This window comes from Nipponia nippon, unplaced genomic scaffold (assembly GCF_047370975.1).
Source record: "Nipponia nippon isolate SJK-2023a ecotype South Korea unplaced genomic scaffold, ASM4737097v1 scaffold_14, whole genome shotgun sequence".
Lineage (NCBI taxonomy): Eukaryota > Metazoa > Chordata > Aves > Pelecaniformes > Threskiornithidae > Nipponia > Nipponia nippon.
This window is the reverse complement of record NW_028262330.1, coordinates 3593847-3614587: the sequence shown is the minus strand read 5'-3', so window position 1 is coordinate 3614587 and position 20741 is coordinate 3593847. Positions and strand designations below refer to the sequence as shown.

The 20741-nt window shown below is 38.4% G+C and overlaps 1 long non-coding RNA gene across 1 annotated transcript in view; it reads right to left on the bottom strand.

Moving 5' to 3' along the window:
- Positions 1 to 6020: 6020 nt before the first annotated feature.
- LOC148056412 (uncharacterized) overlaps positions 6021 to 20741 on the bottom strand; it is a 41547-nt gene continuing 26826 nt past the window's right edge. The window contains exons 2-3 of the long non-coding RNA XR_015703161.1: positions 6875 to 6990; positions 6021 to 6153 (exon numbers count right to left, since the gene is read on the bottom strand). This is a non-coding gene — a long non-coding RNA (uncharacterized LOC148056412). The remainder of the gene's footprint in view (positions 6154 to 6874; positions 6991 to 20741) is intronic.

The window sequence follows — 20741 nt, the reverse complement described above, 5'->3', positions numbered from 1 at the left end:
TGTTCCTTAGTTTGATTTTCACTTTAAAAATAGTTAACATGAAATAAAATCTCTCGCCCTATTTAAGGCTTTCTGCTATGACTGATTAAGGATACTACATTTGGTTCCTGAGTACATTAAAGCCAGTGATGATAATTCTTTCTAGCAATACCGCTTTAACTCAAAAGAACTGATTTTTCAAAGCTTTGCATTAGCATAGAAGAGAAATCTGTTCAAAAAAAACCCAAGCATTCAGGGACATTCGCATACAGACGCAAATGTGCACATCAGTATTTAATCTTGAAGTAAACTTATGGATGACTTAATACATATGCAGCAGTGTTTGAAAATATAATTATCCTATTGTCACACTTCTTATTTTCAGTGGAGAAATGCGTGCGTGCAGCTTCTATAATCTTCCTGGTCAAATATGAATGAAAGGATCATGTGAGATTTAGATTTTGGAAGCTAGGTGCTGTTGGAATAAAATTTCTGCCTAGGAAAAGAAAAATATTCTCCACAGAAAATAAATAATTGTCAAAAAGACGTCATCAGTGGGAGAGGGGATGTCAGAGCTGGCTGTCCATACGCAATCTCTCCACCAAATCCCATCGAGTGCTGCTCCATAGGATCTCCATCTATCGAATAAGATCATGCTCCACTACAATAGTATTCAGGAGATAAATTGCCTCCAGTACTGTGGTGACATATTTCAAAGGTGTAACCCATGACCAGGACTTTTAATGTTGACTTCTGAGATACTCTTAACTCTTCTGTAGAGCCACATACACTCTCTAGAAACAGTCTCCTCAGACTTTTCAGCAGAGAACTTTAGGAATTGCCACTTTAATCCTTAGCCACTTCGGAAAAAAACTCCTATACATTTGTCTTCTGTTCAAACTGTTGATGTTACTTATATACTTCAATCCCAGACTGCTCCTGCTCCAGCGGACAGAGTACAAGAGGCAGTCATGGGACAAGTCACTTTTTGCCAAGGTTAATGCCAGCACATCAACAGGCTTTTGGAGAAAATCCTCACATCAGTTTGGCCAATATTTGCAGCCCTGGTCAGCATCCTGTATTATCTGAGCTGTGAAAGGAGTTAGATACTGTCAGGTATAAACTGTGTGCACAGATCAGTAAGAATAATTGTCAGTTGTTCTTCTAAAGAATTATCAAAAATGTGTTTAGGTATAAGGATTTCTTCCTTGTTCTTGCATAGGAATTAGAGGTGGCTAGAAGTTTCTTATCAGGAAACTGTTTCAATCACCCAGCAAAAGCTTTGCAATAAATAGCATCTTTTTATAGAAAGGAAAATGGATTCTGAAGCAGGATGAGGAAATAGAAAAGGAGAAATTTGCCAATATGTGAAGTTTTCCTAATGTCTGCAAGTGAGATTGTGTGCCAACTGTTACTAGAAAGGATTTTAAAGACATTTAAAATGTGCTTAATTCCGGCTATCAACATAGCAAGAGCTAAATGCTTTTAAAAATTACGCTATTTCTTCTTAACTACAATTTTTGTTGTCAGTCCAGTTCTGAAGAAGACATTCCATCAATCATTCTATCAGAAGGAACCTAAGTGAATTTGAAGACACTACTGAGATAAAAGGATCTCATGTTTCATTCATAACATTAATATTTATACTGAAGCTCTCCTTGTACCCATGGAAAGTAATTAAAGCAACTAAAGGCTATTAGAAAATTCGGTTTATAAGAGAAAGTTTGTCAGCTTCTATTATCTGTTTTCTTTGTGCAAAACTGTAGCTGTCATAAAGCAACTCAGCTCACGCTGCCACACTTGAGGTGCCAAAGTTTAAAAGATACCAGTCATCTCAGAGTCTGCATGTCCACATGCAAACACACAGGTAGAAATAGGACAGCTCCTGCAGAGGGAAGTGCGAGCATCATCTTTAGTCACTGATTAGACTGCACTAACCTGGGCAGCAGCTAATTCTTTAGCTTTCTCAACATCAGTCACTTCTAATTCTCGTAATTCAAGTCAGCAGCAGCTTGGTGAGCCAGCTCATTCTCCTGTTAGTCTGCAGCATGTGCCACTGCCTCGCGAGCCGCACACAATTCACCGAGCGAGATCAATGCTATTGATTGCTTACTTAGGGGGTGCATCAACAGTCACTCCCAATGAGGCCAAATCTAGCTCACTGCAGCAGCACCAAGTCCAGCTCATTCGCAACACAGCAAGTACAATTTTGATGCCTTGAGGCACCAAGTTAGTAGATTTCAATTATTCTGGCCAGCAGCAAAACCAAAACATGCTGTAACACAGGCACTCCCATTAAAGCAACAAATAAGATAATTCTAATGATGCTGAAACACTGATGACTTGATCATTACTATCAAGGGCAACTTGCTTTTCTTATGTATTAAAAACAGAGAAATTACCCTGCATGTCTGCCTAGCCTGGACCCATTAAGAGCAGCGGTATGCAAAATCTTTCACTTAGGTTTTGGATCATCCAGCTATCAACTAGAACCTAGAAGTGTTTAGAAAGTCCAAACCTAAACTTTGCAAAGCGAAGCGGAGTGTGCTGAACATGGAAATCTGGACTGATCTACTATAGGAAGGAACATAAAGAGTTGAGAAAAAAGAATCACTTTGAGACCAGAAGCACAATTCAACCACAGATTTCAATATCAGAGCTATGCTTTAATTTTTTTTTTTTTTTTTTTTTTTTTTTTTTAGATTCCAATTATCACAATTAAGAGAGGGGGAAATTTACTAAGATTCCTCATTTCATTTTCATTCATAGAAAGGGCAAATCTCTTGCTGATTAACTTTGTTCTGTGTTTGATGTTGCGATGATGAGGCACAGGGAAAGCACGTAAGTAAACAGAATAAATGGAAGGAAAATTGGTTTCAAGCCCCTTTGGTTTCAAAGAATTACCAAGTGACATTTAAGATTGTCACAACATATTTGTGGTTTCAATGCGAGGTTTTCTTTTGCTGTTCGAGTGCTATCTTTTCCCTTTACAAGCCTCATCTTTCAGAGTTGCCCAGCTGAAGTTCACAACAAAGCAGTACAACTGAATAAAGCCTAGCAGCTTTGTTTTAATACTGGCTTTGCTCTGCAAAGACTAGATGAGGTCAAAACTCCATACTAGTCCCACTAGGCAGAAGTTCCACAGACCTGAAAAGTTCAAGAAACGTCACATGACATGACAGAACTGAGTTTCACAAGGCAGTGTTTAAAAGTTGCTTCAAACAACAAAATGGAAGGAAAAGGAAAAGGAAAAGGAAAAGGAAAAGGAAAAGGAAAAGGAAAAGGAAAAGGAAAAGGAAAAGGAAAAGGAAAAGGAAAAGGAAAAGGAAAAGGAAAAGGAAAAGGAAAAGGAAAAGGAAAAGGCAATGACAACAAAGGAGATGCTGGTGAAACATCTGCCTACCACTTGGGGGACTTCATCCTCATCAGTTTGGGATAGCCGATGATTTTGTTATTAATTGCAGTCTAGAAAAACCTTCTAATCCAGGAAGACATTGGTAAAATCATCAGCTGAAGTAGCACGAACTAATAATGGTGATGGCCCAACCGAAGAGTTGCACTCTGAACTTTCTTTTGTGCCAAAAACATATCGCATATCTGCCTTCACGGATTAAAAGCAAGAAAACAGGCATAATTCGTGGGCTTATTGGCTTAATTTTAATGGTAGCAATCAAACGTGAGACAGGAAAAATAAGCCCCATAACTTACTGTTAAGCATTTAAAAATTAGTAGTAGATGGATACTTAGAACTTTGGGGTCAGGTGCAAATCTTACCAGGCTGCACAGACCCAAACAGCCTGCAGCAACCTCCAGGATTTGTTCTTTAGAGAGATTAGCAAAGCCCCTAGGTGCCTTTCCCTCCCTCCTTGCCTCTCCTTCCAAGGCACTGGGGACAGGTAAAACACAGAACTCGAGTTCAAAGCATAGACAACAGATGTACGAAAGGACTTGGAAGAGGAAAGATGCTGCCTTTCATCTGGGATTTGGGTCTGACTGGACATGAAAGAGAATTGTGCAGCCTACCCTGTTGGGCTGACAAAGCACTTCGTTTATACTAATGAATAAGTAGAGACACTGCCATGTTATTTGCCATATTAGTGATTCAGTAGGGTTGAGGACATTATCTAGTACGTATCCTTCAAAAAGAAAAAAAAAAAAAAAATCTGTCTGAAGCATTTGGGAACTGTTGTAAACAGCATTACTGGAGCAAAATGCAAGTTAACGTACTTTATAATTGTTCTAGGATGTTATGACCACTTGTGAAAGACAAGATTTTGAGCTTTGTATGTCTAGGGAAAAGGGCCTCCTCAAAAACCTGATCAGTACCAGCACAGACAAAAACAAGGGGGAACCCATTAATTCTACAAACAGAAGAAATGTCAGAGCTTAGAGACAAAATTTAATGGGCGACTCTGATACGAACAACATACCGAGTACCTAAACTACGAAGCGCGGTAGCTATGTGGCCACTCCTGATAATGCTTCTGGCCTGTCCTGCAATAACAAAGTAACCCTATGCAATGGTTGTATCTCTGTTATCTGCAAGATAGCAACTCCTCCATATTTTGAGAACTTTAATTACTTAAATTTATTGCTTATCAGTTGCATCAGTGAAGCACTGTAGAGCAGCCTGGATCGACTTGTAAAGTCATCTCTATGCAAGTCATTCTCAAAGAACAATGAAAGCTGCTTCTGCTTTGGCTCCGAGAACAGCTTTATCTCACTTCAGTTCTTAATGATTTCTCCTTTTGTAATATTTTACACAATTCAACAAAGCCCATGGTGCTTTTATTTACCCCCTGTGATGCAGTGCACAATCACGATTATGAGCTCTATCATGACTGCATAAATATAACACTTCATTCAGTTTTCTGGTGTGAATAATTTTACTTCCATGATTAACATTTTCCTCCCCAGAAAGTGGCAAATATTTGCTTTAAGTTCCCTGCTTCTTTGTATTTTTTGCTCATAAACCAATTTGCTATAACAAGTATGAAAAGCAAGATTTTCTTCTTTCTTTAAAGTTAATGACATTTAATCTCTTTCACTTACCATATTGAAAAAAAAATAAAAAATCAGAAAACACTACTAAGCAATAATCCTGAACATGCAATGAAGTTTGCTTATTTTTCAAACAAAATACTCGAAAATCAAACTCTTCAATTCTAGTAAAATAGACTGGTTATTTCACCAAAGAGCAAAATAAAATACTGAACTATTTTGATTAATAAGATTAGACTTAGTCATAAAATAAAATTTATATTCCACGGGTAATCCAGTCATTTCAAAGTATCAAATCAGTATGAAAAACTTGAACTGTAACCAAGAAGTCATACGAACAATTTCTTGGTTAATCTCAAAAAGCATAAAATGAAAGCAAGAAGTTCTAAAGGTGTTATTTTGACTTGATTCTGCTGAAAAAATCAACATGCTTTCTGAAAAGATTTTTTTATTTGATGAAATTGCTGTTTGTGATTAAAAACAGTTGTTAAAATTTTCAGCCAGCTCCAACAAAGATGTTTTCAAATATGTTCCCTGCTATTAAGTCCATTACTTTGATTTTATAAGACGACAGACAGTAAAATTTAACACATATAATTATTTAAATTAGAAAGCCTTTGAAACTTAAATTGACATGCCATCTTGGAGTCAGATGAATATTTTCAGCTTATTCTTTCGAATACCATCCACTTTGCCATTCAGTTTAATGTAACTATCAAGCAATTAACATATCACTTGGATTATTCTGAAATTTTCATTCATTCTACCAGATCTCTGCTGAAACGTTCAATTCATTTACTTCACAGATTACCATTAAAAAGCCATTACATTTACCATAGAAAAGACTAGTAGAGACCAAGCCTTATATTGAGAATACCATTAAAGTTCAACTAAATGCCACTAATTACCCATTTTTTTGCAACAGTAATTACTATTTGTAACCAACGTGAAGGGTTTCATAAAATTATTGAATTCTACTATTTTAAGAGTAGTTGCAACACATCCGTCAAGACATCACATGCAGCCAGTGGGTCCAGTATCATATGTGGGCACTAACAGAACTACCTACTTTGGTGACCCTGCCAGTCCCAGAAGTCTTGCCAACATCTAGTTCTTCTCTGACTCCATGTTCTGTCCTTGGCATGGGTTTCAGTCTGTGGTCTGCTTCTAATCCTGAAATTGTCAGTTTATAAGACTTGAATGAATAAAAGAAACACCAAATAATCTCCTACACTGTCTCCTCAGATTGACAACTAATCTAAGTGACCTAAGTATGCAATTATTAGTTAATTAACAGGTATTTGTACTTTAGGCACCCACAGCTCAGGAAAGCCCAGTCAATACTAAAGACAGAAGTTCTCAGAGAAGATAAGAAGCTGAAACATATGCATTGGTCTTATAGATAAACCGAGAGATATTTTGAAACACACACACATTCATTTGGTCCTCTCACCCTTACCTATTTAAAATGCAATACAAACACAACCCTCTTTACAAAATGATAGCATAAGAGAGGCACTTTTGCCATCCAGCAGCTTCCAGAAAAGGATACCTAGGAGTCTGAGAGGTAAGCAAGACTCAGGATGAATATTGCCTTCCAAGAAATAATTCCTTGTGAGCAGATGTGTTTCCCATACATATGCACAGGGGACAGACTGTTCACTGTGAAAATGTAATTGTGAATACACTGCATAACATCTCTGAGGAAAATATCTTCTTCCCCTCCAAACATTAGACACTTAAATGAAAGCAACTTGCTTTTAGAGAAGCTGAGAACCTTCTGAAGAAAATATATGGAACATCTGAAAAATCAAAACATTATTTAGGTGTCTAAATTTATGTTTGTGAGTTCTTAAATTCTTAAACAGTAACAAGTAAGAACAAGGAAAAGTACCTGGAAAAGAACGGAACTGTCCATCTCCCATTTCCTGCGGCTCTGCTCCATGAAGCAGCTAGCATGCCTTCTGATCGCAATTAAACCACAACAGCAATGCATTTTTTACTCCAGCTCTATTAAGACAGAAGAGCGTAAGAAAAGTCCCCTTAAGAATACTGACTAGGAAAGAAAAAAAAGCTTAAGATTTTAAAATCTTGAAGGAGATGTTAAATCAAAACCAGTTTTTAAAAATTCAATTCTTCTTCCTTTTTTTTCTTTTTTTTTCTTTACTTGCAAACTTCTTTGTAAAAACACAAGCATATTTTTACAATCACAGCTTATGGTACAGTGTGATTTTACCTTTGAGACACGGATTGTCATTGCTCTAGGAAAAGAACAAAGGGTCTAATTTTCAGAAGAAGCGAACACACAGAATTTCTGCTGAAGTCAAGTATAGCTGTGGGCACTCCAGATCTCTTGAAACAAAATATATCACGCTCAGCCATTGTTCATAGTGTTTTGCCTATTTATGCATAAACAAAAAAGAAAAAGGGCTATTCCCATAGGATGGAGTAGTTTTCTTTTCAATATAAGAGAGAATGTTCAATTTTTTAGTTATTTATGTGAAGAATAGACATTCTGCCAAATTCCAAAGGAAAGTCAAAATTCCCCCAAGTACAGTTACCCGAAAGAAAAAAAAAAAAATGAAAAAGCTCACCTTCATTCTAACTATTCAGTCAAAAATAGGAAATCATAGCACTGTCCAAATTCTGTCTTCCCATATAAAGCCTCTACCCTTAACACTGCCTAATAATCACGGCTCTGTAAGGCTCAGGGACAGCACTAGTTAGAGCTCCCACCTCAGTCCATACCTGGGATCAGGCTACGGATGTTCAGATCTGCTCTCCACAGCCTCAGCAAACCGCCAGCCTTTGCAACTAGCACCTGCAACCCTCATCTTTCCTGTCAGCAAAGCACAGATGGAGATGCACACTATTCGCTATTTTACCAGATCAGACAGCAAAGCATCAGTACAATTATTGTAGTTTACATCTGATTTTTAAGTGTTACTAAAGCTGGGATGCTTTTTACCATGACCCACATATTCCCAGAAACAGCATCTAACCAGGGCACAGGTTTTTCTCAAGTATCCTTGCAGCACCAAGTATTATTTCAGTAATGACATTAGTAATTCCAGGTGTGACGCATATTAATTGGAAGAAGAGAAATAAGGTGAGAGCACTACATTTTTACGCTTGTTAATCTTCAGTAAGTAATACATGTTCCTGCAAGGTTGAATAAAACAGAAGATTTGGGTTTTAGGTAAAAGTAGCCAGACAGAATCACTAAAACCAGACAATATTGGACTGGATCAGTGACTATTTCTTGAAAATTCACCCAACATAACGGAAAGATTTATCTGGCCATTAAAGAAAATAAAAAATCATCTGGAATATTTTATAAGATGATTTAAGATTAATTGATAAACATGATTTGTATTCATGTCCAGCTACTTGGAAGTAAGAAGAACACGTGCCTTATTTTTCTAGAGGAATATAACATGACCTGTTGCGGGCAGGGGAAATCCGAACACCCCTCACAGGACTGCTCATGGTGGGACAAGAGAGGGGGCACCACGAACTGAGCAAGATACAAGGGGAGAGACTGGGCTACTCAGAGGAGCAAGAGGGATTCTCCGCCTGCCTTTCCTCTCCATGCCCACCTCTCTCTCTCACCCCCTCAAAGGAGCGCACGCTTCACCCTCAATTTAATGCACAGCAGGATGTTGAGGCAATCCCTCAAATCGATTCTGGCATCATTCCAGGTTGGCAGCAGGGAACAATGAAGTCTTTAAAAAGATTTGCTTGTTTGTTCAGTTGGCATAAAATGATGATATAAAGCTAAAAATAAATGCGTTGAGAGCGCCAAGTATAAAGACCACAGGTAGTGTTCTGCTGCAAACTCTTGACTGGTGGAGGGCGTTTGGGGACCGGTGCCGTTGGCCTCAGCACCATGCTGGCATAGTTAAAAGGAATCAGGGAGACAAGGAGTGAAAGCCTGTCTCCCTCGCTGCCATGCCAAGGAGACTGTACAGATTAGACGATCCTATTGTAGAATTACTGCCACTCTCTTGACATAACAGTTTATAAAATGCCATAAATAAAACAGTTTTTCCAAAGAGAGTTGATAATATAATGTAATGACACTTTTACAGCTGTTTGTTGCTGGCACGTACTGTTGTGCATGAAATTCAAATGTTGGGTGGATATTAAAAAGAACATTGAAGAGATGTGTGTAAGAAAGCACAGTTTCAAGTCTGCATTTTAAGACCCTTATTAAATTACCATCAAAGTCTAGGGAAAGGCTGTCTCCCCCCCATCACCATCCGTGTCTCCTCCGTCCCACTGAACAGTTAAAATAGAAAAAGATAGACAAGACTTTCATGTATGCGGGATCATCACACTGCAATAGTTTGTCATTTAAAACTTTACTAAGTTGCAATGAAAGCCTTTCAGGAATAGGTGCCTTTCTTGCAGTGTGAATATTACTTCATCGTAATCTCTCTGTTCACCATTGTTATAACTGCACTTCCTTTGCTTTTAGGACCTCAAAATTTAAGACATCCTGCGATATAAAAGAAAGGATGAACCAGTAAAAAAAAAAAATTTGAAAAATACTGTTTCCATAAATGCCTGTAGTTTCCTTCTTACTAAAAATAATTATCTCCAAAGTCTTCTAATGTACTCAAAGCCATTTTGTTCAGAAACAGGAGCCCAGATGTTTTATTCTTGCCAATGTTATATTGCAAAAATTGTTTAATTTTCAACAGCTCGTGCAAAGATTATATGATTTGATACTTCCAGACACGTACCACTTCCTAATGCTAACAGGCTCACTGCATTCTCACTTTGGACGGGCACTGGAGTGCCTAAATCTAAGCATGGAAATTTCTGATCACCTATATTTGGACTGAGATTTCACATAACAAGCTATTCACTTTAATTCATGGAGAACAATCATCAAGCCCAACAAATCAGTACAAGCAGAAATTGTAGGGGTTTTAGAACATATTTGTTAGATATTTTCTGAAAGATCTGCAATTAATATATTAGCAATTAATATGGAGGTGGGTGTAAAATGCAAGTGGGAAATCAAAATATTATTCAAATCAGAAAAGTGCAAGTCGGTACTTGTTTTATTTCATAGTATTCCTGGTGGATTGCTGAAGTTCATTGTATTTTCACTTTCCATCTTTACCCAATGAAAAGCTCAATATTAAATCATTTCTAAACTTTTTTTTTTATCCCCAGAATCCCAAAGTCTTACTGTTAGAAACTTGTGGAACTTTTTTTCTTTTATTTTCTCTTTTTGTCATCAGCGTGGGTGAGGACTTTATGAGCACAGAATTGGAAGGCGTCATCCTCTGCTGATCGCTCGGCGTCCATAACAATTACAGTGTCACCTAGTAATCTTTCACATGGCTATCGCGTGAAAGAGGATGCCGCATAGAGAAAGATTAGGCGCCTTTGCAAGGAATAAGGAAACTGAGCAAAAATGATACTTGTGCAGAAGTGCATGTAAAGGAAACCCTTAATTTTACAGCGAGAAGTTAGTTCACGTAATACGTAGTAATGGAAACTGTCACCTCAGTATATTTTCTTCCATTACTCCATTTGCTTTCATAATGGAAGACTTTTTTGCAATATCAACTTCAGATACCTCTTCTCTAGGGTGTCAGTATTTCTCCCTGCATGCTAATAAACTTGGTAAGCTAAGTCTAATAACTGAACTCACCCGGGAATGCGTAAAAGTAACAAGAAAGGTCAGGTCCTAATTGGGCATGTGTTTGAATAAGGCCAGAATATGCAGTATGCGTACCCTTACAGAGGCTGACGGGAGCTCAGTGTACCCAGAGCGCAAGCCTGAGGCGTATGGATAGCTTTCCCTGTGCTATCCCTGGAAATCCCTTCCTTCCAACTCATCCCCCTCCAGTTATTAGCTCGTGCTGCGTCTGTGTACAAATACCAATTTAAAGAGCAATTTACTGGAACTTTGAAAACACAGACATCAGGGTTTAAATCTGATAAAGTGAGCTCCGCATTCAGTTAAACTCTTGCTTGGGGCATGTCTGATTTTCAATGATTAATAACTATTGCAATGATTTCTATAGTTGAGCATTTGCCAGGAGACAAGGCAGCAAACACTCCTCACTGCACCGTGCATAAGGAAAGTGATGTCTTGTAACTGCCAGCATCCCTCTCCCTTATGCCTTGAGTTATACACTACTCAAAAGGCACAAGTGCTTTCAGCAACGGTGCCGATAGCAGCTAATGCAAAACATTAACAAAGACATAATTTTATCTTGCCATGCTATGTGAAGACTTGCAGAACTTGATTTCCAAAGGGGCTGAGATGGTAATCAACTCACATCCATTTACACTGCCCAGTTATGAACATTTCTATTGTGCCTTATTGAGATAGAGAATAATTTAGCGGACTCCAGATCACTGGTTCAGATGTCTGTTTTTTAGTACTAGTACTTAAAAATACATTTGTGTTGAACATTTCTGTTGGATCTGAAAAGCCTGAGAGTGTGGTCCTGCTGGCAAGGGCCTTGCAGGATTTAAATTGATTTTTCAGATATATGTGCCTTCTCAGCTAATTTATATTTTCTGCCTGGTTTGCTTAAGGGCTTTAATTCAGTTACTGTGCAGCATGCTCCAGAAGTGTATGTTTGAGGCTATACAACTGCATCATGTTGAGATGATACTGTCTCCAGTTCCCCACTCTGCTGGGAGCTGTTATACACTGTTAGTACCACAAGCTCTCTCTGCTTTGCTCATGGGCTGTTTAGTACATTAAGCCCACCTGCTAGGTATTGCAGAAGAGCCAAGGAATCACAGGGATTAATTGGATAAGCCATACGAAGTTAAAGCTTGCCTAGACAACTGCTAACTCCTGCCCTCAGACATAGTTGCCCCCTCCTGTCCTGTTTTTCCTTGAAGTCCTAAGAATCCTCATTGTAATTTGTGATCATTACCTCAGCTGTTTGCTTCTGGGGAGGTTTGTTAATTCTGGCTTTCTAATCTAGTTGAAGGAGCCAAGGTAATCTCCCAGTCTGGTACAGGGTGATTCCCATGCACAGACAAGATCATTCAAGTTTTGGAACTTCAGGTACTAGAGATTGGACAGCGTTTTCTTTTCAAGTTCAACTTTAAGGCTAGGTATGTACTGTCAACTTCAGAAAAAAAGACCAAAAAATCCACTTTGTACCATGTCTGTCCACCTGCTGACCTAAATGTTTGCCATTAAAAAAACAAAAACAAAAAACAAAACAAAAAACAAAAAACCAACACACAACAAAAACCATCCTACCATTTTTATGTGACAATTGTGTTATAATGGCACAGGAGCTCCTGTAGGTAAATGTCAGCTTTTCCATTAACAACCCAGAGAAGCACTGATGTGAAATTAGCTGACTTCTGGTCATGGAGCCAGCTGGTATCGCTCACTCTGCAGCCTCAGCGGTCTCAGCAGATGCACGTTGGACTCAATGGATTTAACGATTTACCTTTAACCTCCCAGCCAGAGCACGGCTCCAAGCCCAGCCAACCTGCAGGAAGCAGGCACTGCCACAGTCTGCCCAGCTTGGTAGAAGGCCTTCAGGATCCAGAAATAGCACACCAAGCTGTTTGACAAGTCCTGACTTTACATTTCAAATATTATCAATATTTGGCAGCAAACTTCATTTAATTAACAATCTCTTACTTTAAAAGCAGATATATTCTTTTAATGAAACAACAGTCCTGTTGCTTTGAAGAATTCAGAGCAAGATGAAGCTGGCACCTAATGATAATTCTAAGAAGCCTCATTGCACCTTCTTGGCAAAGCTGTTCAAAAGCCCCGTTTCATTCCCCTCTCTGATCAGTGGATTGTACGCTGCTTTCAAGCTATAATACACATTTTGCCTTTTGATGATGCAATGAAGAAGTTGATGTAAATAAGTAAAAGGCGATGTCTTTAGAAACCATACTTTTAGAGAAGGGAGAACTCTAAGATCACTTTGTAGGAAGCTGGAAAGTCTTTAAACTATATCATGGCACACTTTCATAATGGAATCTAAGATATATAAAGTGTCAGAGACTAAGGTTTCGAAGTTTAAAAAAATCATGCAATTAGATTTGTAAAAATGTTTGTGAGAGATTATACAGCAATGTCGCTATGTTTTTTTATTGTCATTTAATGTGTCATTAAGACATATAAAATTCTTCCTTAGTCTGTCCACCAGCACTGTTATCTCCAGCATGGCAGGAGCCTTGGAAGAGACAGCAAGATCGCTCTGAGGTACCAGAAATTCTCAGAGACACACAAACAAGCAAAAAAACCCCACCAAACCCAAATGCCAAACAACAGCTATCATCAGAGAAGTAAAACAATTCTTGTTTAAGAAATGCAGCTCATGGAATTCTGGTAAGCAGGGACACGCTTTCTGCTCTTTAACATTCAGCTTTCAATATGGATGAAAATTCATTAGAGTCTAATCTTTTTAGGAAACTAAATTATCACAGGTTTCTGTCTTAATCAATGTGGCAGATGGCTTGGTTTTCCTAGATAGATGACAGCATTAAAAACATTTTAAGAGAGTCATATATTCACACATAAAGCTCTAGCACTCTTTATCTAAAAAAAAGTTTACATTTCCTTTACAAGCTGCTAATAACTTCTCATAAAATTAAAGAAAGTAATTATTAGCAACTGATCTCTAAAGGTAAATTACCTAAAGTAATTGTAATTCCACTTTGATCCACATTAAAACTTCCATCTTGGTATTGATTTCTCTTAGGCACCACATACAGAGTTTACGTTTAAAAAATAAGAACTAAATGATTGGTAATAAATTGACACTACATTGAAGTGGCTTAAATTCTCATCACCACCCACAAAATTTTGCCTATATCTTAAATAGTTATAGTTATTCCAAGAGAGTCCTAAGGGGTGCTTTCTTACCTACCCTTCAGAATAAACAAGTTCGAAGTCAAGCTAAGTAAAACCTTAGTAGAAGGTCTCAGAGTCCAGCTCAACGGTCCACTGCCCAGCCTGTTAGGGCAAATACAAACAATTAAACTCTGAAACACTGTTCCTCAAGACTATCGAGATATTTAGCGTGTATAAAGCTGATGCAGTTTTGAATTGCAGTTTTTAAAATCTGAATCCTAACACTAGACGAGGATACAGACCCAGCAATCTGTGCAAGTGGCAAACGCCCATTCACAAAAACGCTCCTTTAAGTCAACTGCTACTACCAGAGACGGGGCAACGGCTGTAGCTGCCTCTCCTTTTCCGTTGCCTGATGGTGCGGTAATACATAATGCAAACCACCCTCTATGCATCTCAGGAGTTCATAGGTACAACTCTGCCATACAAAGGATCAGGATGGAAAGGGGGGGGGGGGGGGGGGGCGGGGAGAGGGTAAAAAAAAAAGAGGGTTATTCTGTCAGTTCAATGAGGAGTTTGAAACAAACTGGTTTTCACCTCCTCAAGTAACAGATTCTCAGAGTTATATTAGTACAAGGATTTGCATAGACAAAATTATATGAGAGGAGAGTTTAATTTTCAGCTTTTACTAGAAAATTCGCTAATTCGCCATACTTTCTTCTCATGGGTATTTGCTTTATGGTTCAATAATGTCAGGGCACAGGTCAGTCACTAGTGCTCTGCAGAACATTTATCATGAGACCACTAATTAAATTAAACAATTTACGTAATCTCACTTCCCGGTTCTCAACCTGAGCACAAAGGCAAAGCAAAAAGAAAGAAATTAACTTCAAAACAAATGCCTCATAATTAAAGTTTAATTTTCATAAACATGAAAAAAGTTAACAGCATTCACTATCCCAAATTAAGAAATCAGCCTATTCCCTTCGTGCCCGTATGCACACCAACCATTAAATTTTAATGTTAATGCAGCGCTAGCAGTTCTCGTATGCAAGGACTCTAATCCGCACTCCAAGAATCATCCGCTCCAACATGATCCCCTCTACCACCATTCAGTAAAGTTGCGTGTCCTTTACACTTGAGGAAAGCGGGGGGGGGGGGGGAATAACATGATTCAATTAAGTTGAGCAGAGAGAAAACACACCATTATTTTCAAGCATTACTTCAAATTAAGTCTGCATCAACAACATTGATTTGCATTTCTTGCTTTCTGCAAACAGTTTTGTAAGTAGAGAGATTAAGTTACTTGTAGAAAAGTTACTGAATGACAGAAACAGGAAAGCATCTCTCCAAACTGCAAGACTACAATGTACAATTCAGCAGGGTGCCCCAGACTGGGACTACAAGTACCGCCTGTGTAAATGTGTGCTGCCAGAGCAGGATATTCTTGCAGTCAAAACACAACCTTCAAAGGACTGTATAACTCCTTACTGCAGGGAAAAGTCTGGAGTATCACCTGCTTAATCAACCAGGTCATGATAGGATGAAACCAGAGTAAATCCACCAAATGCATTTTTCTAGAAGGGCAGTTCTACTAATACGCTCACCCACTGTAACTTTCCAAATCAATATAAGCAGCCAGACATAAAGCTTTTTGTTGCAGATAGAGACTTGCCTTCCAGGTCAGAGCCACGAACGTGGCACAGAAGTGAAATACCAAACAGCAGAGGAGAAGCGGAGCTGCGCAGAAACATTCTTCTTGTTGAATATGAACAAGTTATATACACTTTGACACAGGCAGACAAGCCAATTTGCCTCCATAAGAAAAGCTGCATTCAATAAGCCACAACTTTTCTTGCCTTCAGTTTCCAAATCTGTAAACATGGACCGATAGCAACCCTAACCGCTCCACAGATCAGCAGTGCAATGGGGGTTCCCCAGAGCTTCGAAATGCTCAGCGGGTTCCTATATTGATACAGAATTGGGGCAACGAAATCTAAAGACAGTTTAAAAATTTCAGCAGTTTTTCCTTTGAATGGAATTAGGAGACAAACTGAGGGCTACCTTATTTTTGTATACGGTACGAGCCTCAGAACTATGAATGACCACTGACTACATGAACATCAGGCTGCTATGAGCAAGGATGAGACCAAAATGAGAGCATTTTTAATGTTTTGGTTATTATTTTTCTGTATAAAAGATTAGGAAAATGGCCCCCCTCCACTAAGAAAAAAATAATTTCCAGCCAAAAGAGCAGAACAAGTCCACTAGGAAGAGTTGGAATAAAGGTCAAAATACTTCCAGGATCAAATAGTTTCAGGTTTTTATGCAAGACCAATAAAACAAGTAATTCCACAAAACTTGACATAAAATTTACTTATTTCAATGAGTCAAAGCTTTGATTTTTCTTTCCAGTTCAATCCATTCACACCATTTGAAAATATAAATCTGTGTTCCACCCTTTGGGAAGGCACAGTTATGCATTAGGAAATTATGCTGTCATGTTCTCTACTGTGTGCTTCTGGTGCAGCAGTCAGCCTTTTTGTTGCACTTTATCTTTAGTGTAACTACAGCCCCGATAGAATTCTGTATGAGTCCCTGTTAAAAAATAGAGGTAATAAATTTTTCCCCCCCAAAATGCAGGTAGGAATTCAGAGTCAGCTGTTTTAAAATTTATGAAAAGAAGCAGTAACTTAAACGTGAGATGGGAGCAATTTTATTCCCATTTCAACTAATGCTAATGTTCTGATTTTAGTTATTAAAATTAATTTGTTTCAATTATATTAAAATCAGTGGAATTGTGTGCCACTGTATTGATGGATAATAGCAATAAGCACCAAGTATGATGTTTGAAACCTGTACTCGCTGTAAGCAGGAAGCATAAACACAGCCACAAAGGCAAGAATAGAAAAAGGAAAAGAAAACTCATCCCTTTCGTAGACAAAAGCAGAAAGCTACACACAAAAAATTGTAATCCAAAAAGTAAACTTCTGTCTGCATTTTAGGTGAACTGTGTCCTTTGATACTGATCTCATATTCATGGACTCACCGAAGCCTGGCCAGATCTCAAACTTCATCTCCTAAAAAGTTCTCTCCTGTTCACCTTAAGACACAGAGATCATCAAATTCTACTCTGCACTTCCTTTACATAAGGTAAAGCCCAGGAGTTTGTTTTTCCCCCGCCACTGTCACTGCAAAAAACCAGAGACTTGACTTCCCAGCAAAATGTATGGGTAGGGCTGCAGAGCAATATTTGGAAAAAATGTCTTCATCATCTTGGTGATCTTTAAAGGAGCTCTGACTGATCTTATTTACAAAAGGCTCACATAGATCTAGTTTTACTTAAGATTGGAAAGCATGTAATAGGAGACCATAAAGCTAATAGAGGTAAAATTCCTCAATATTGTGATCAATTACAAACTACCTTACATTTATCACAAGTGACTGTTTTTCTTTGAGCTGATTCTAAGCCCTTTATCTTCTAGATTTCCCTTCTTCCTTTCTTTTTTAATATGCTTATTGAATAATTAGAAAACCTTCAATAGAACACAGAAAAGAAATGAGCTGGCAAAGTATTTGTGCATTCAGGCAAATCCAACTGAAAACTGAAACCCCTCCTCATGGATGCAATGATCCTCTTCAGTTCTGACTTGGAACAGAACTGAATATGAAGGAAAGACCTGCCACAGACCTAGTTAGCCCTGAGAATACACTTTATTCAGTGAGAGCCATAATACAACATCAGGCACAGGCTGTTTGAGAAGGATGATATTATGGGCCAAGCAGTTGCATCATCTGTAGCATTCCATCTCACTGCCTTTTAAGCGGCAGCAGCACCGGTAGAGATCCACATTACTGTGAGGCAGGAGCAGACCCCTACAGACTTCATGGGGAAAATGATCACAAACCTTATTAAAATACTTGCAATTTAGCTGTCGAACAGGTTTTACAAGATCTCAGCCCTGTAGTCTCAAGTCGCTACACCAAAGGCACAGCCATGGTCATACGCATCCTCATAATCCATCATCCATCCAGACTGAGCAGCAATTTCTCAGCCTTCCAATGCTCCAGCAGAAGTCACAGCAGTTCACTGAGCACAGTGCAGCTCTTCATCATTGACTTTGAATAATGTGAAGAGTAAAACCCAGGCTCATTGGATTCAAAGGCAGGAATGCTTACTATCTACAGCTCAAGAGACTCTTGAGTTGTAAAGACACAGAACCAAATTGTGACAGTTCAGTTTACCCAATTACTTACATAGCCTTGAAAGAACGCATGGTACTTAAAATACACAGGGTATGACACCAGTCGGAAAATTTCCACTTAAAGACAGCAAAACAGGATTAAACTTAGAGATTGCCTGAACAGTTGAGAACTTGCTCTTGTGCATTTTCATACATTTGCAAGCCAAGACAGCCTTTAGACAAAGTAGTAGTCCAAAAATTAGAGTTTCAGAGCTTGGCATTCATTAACTGAATTGTGGTATTTTAGTTTAAAACAGTGTTTAAATATGCAGGTTGTTCCTAAGCAACATTAGTCCCTTAGTCCCTAAAGCTGAGAAAAGATCTGCTAGAACGTAAGCGTCCCTTTTAAAATGATCATTTCTTGCACAAGGGTTTTCAGGCATAATAAATTATTCCAGTCCTTAAGTTCACATTTACCTCTATTTTTTGTTGCCCTTTACTTCTTCATGGTAGCCTTAAATGAGTTCTCTTTCGGGCTCCAGTATTATATTGTAAATTAATGTAGACCTTCGCTAGCAGTTTCATTTACTTGTAGTGTGAGTTATGGACCCCTTCAATGATATTGAATGGCCAAAGGATATGGGGTCAAACGGAGTTTGCCAAAAGCTAATGCCTATCATATGCTAGACTGCATATGAAACTTAACGGCTATCATTCTTCCACCATACTACTACTTTTTTTTTATTTTTATCTTCTACCTTTGGAGAGGACAAGACAGTCAATAATACTGTGGGGGATTCATCACACAATAGGCAGGCCTTTTTTGAGCAAGAAGCTTGCTAATGAAAGTATTGCAGAATGATCTGTACATTTTAATGGACCTTGAACAAAGATTTGAGCTTTCCTTTTTAATTTTTTTGAAACACCACATGAATTTTTATTAATACATTACTCCAGACTTGTTTTGAATACTTGGGGGTCACCTTCTTTGTTGGAGCCCGCATAATGGCGGAGAGGGCAAAATGGAGTGGAATGAATAAATAAGGAAAGATTACATTGGATCTTTCAAGGACAGGAACTACAAGTAAAGTTTTGGGGGTTGTTTTGGTCTTTTTTCCCCCCTCCCAGTTTTTAGCCTTTTTTTTTTTTTTAAAACTTGTCAACACCTCATGCACTATTATGCATGGAAAACATCGGTCATACTTTGGGATTAATGATTTTTTTTTTTTTTAATGTAAGATTACAGTTTGTTGTCAACCATAAGCAGTCTAGATAATTCAGGCTTTAAATTAAGTTTGCCTAAGGATACCAAATAAGAGATAATGACAACTTAATTATAGATGTCATTAAACATTTAACCTTATCATATTAAGTAAAGCCCATCCCACATTCTTCAGTTCAGCTGGCAACAGTCAGCCAGGAAAAAAATACACTCCTTCAGCATAAAGCCCAATATATCCCCAAAGAATTAGGGTTTTGTGCAACAAAAGTCAAACTATACCACTGATACGGTCTACAAGTGTGTAACCCTGTCTCTTTGCATCTGGAAGGATCACATAGAAACATGAGTCGACCTAAAATGCCAAAGCGCTGAGCACCCTTGGCTACCACTGACGCACGTGTAGATTAAGATCCACAGCATCCTACAGAACGAACTCCTGAGGTCACGGGCAGGTAAGGCTCAGAGCTAAGGGATGATGTGCACCCTGACTTAAAAATTCCTTCAGTGGGAAAAAAATATTAAAAAAGGCAATTCACTTTCAAGAGCATGTTGCACTTTCAGAGCCTGATGGGACCTCGGGATCAGGGAAGTGGAAGGGGAAAGCACACAAGGAAGTGGTTCGGCTTTTTAAATAATAATCCAGATCGCTAACATCTCAGATGTCTCCATGACAACTGAGCTGGATTGCTTTTGAATGCGATTGTGGATTGCCAGTTTTTAACCCTCATGAATAAAAGGGCATGGGAGAAACCCACTTAGGTGGTTTCAAATCTGGTTTTCAGCAAGGAAGTGATTTAATGTACACATACTTTTACAAAATAATACAAACATTATTTTTTATTTATTATTTGAACAAATAAATGCAGAAGAGGTACTCCCAAAAAGCTGAAATAAAACATTTTTCTGCAGAACAACCAGCACTGGAATGTGAAAATCCCAGACAGTAAATATGGGCTTAACTGTAACTTTTCTAAGAGTTTTTAGGAAGTCATTTTGCAACCACCTAAAAAGCAACAGTTCCCCCAAAATTAAATTCCATTACATTAAATCCACATATTAGGCACAAACAACATGAGGTATCAACTGTATGAAGATCAAACTACAGCATATTTGCCATATAGCCACAAACAAATCCAAGCACCCTGTATAAGTTTGGACCAGCAGTTAGTATGATGGCCTTGTTTTCTACTAACAACAAGAGTCCATGAAATTTTGGCCCATATTAATGCAAGCATCCACCTGTATGCATCCCATTAAGGAATGATGGTCATCTGGTCCCCAGCACCGAGTTGTTTTGTTCAGCCCTCAAAGTCCTGGTGAGGAAAGGAAGAAAAAACAAGAGCCCTCTCTGCCCCCCCAGAGCACTAGGTAGAAAAGACAGCTTTGGCTAGGCACCATCCTGCCTTTGCAGCCTGAATTAAATTCAATACTTCTCTAAGCACATATAGCAATCCTAGAGGTGAAGGCAAACACAAGGAAAGCGAAATGAGTACAGGAAGGACAAGGAGAAAGTTTTTGCCTGACACACAGGATCAGATGAGCA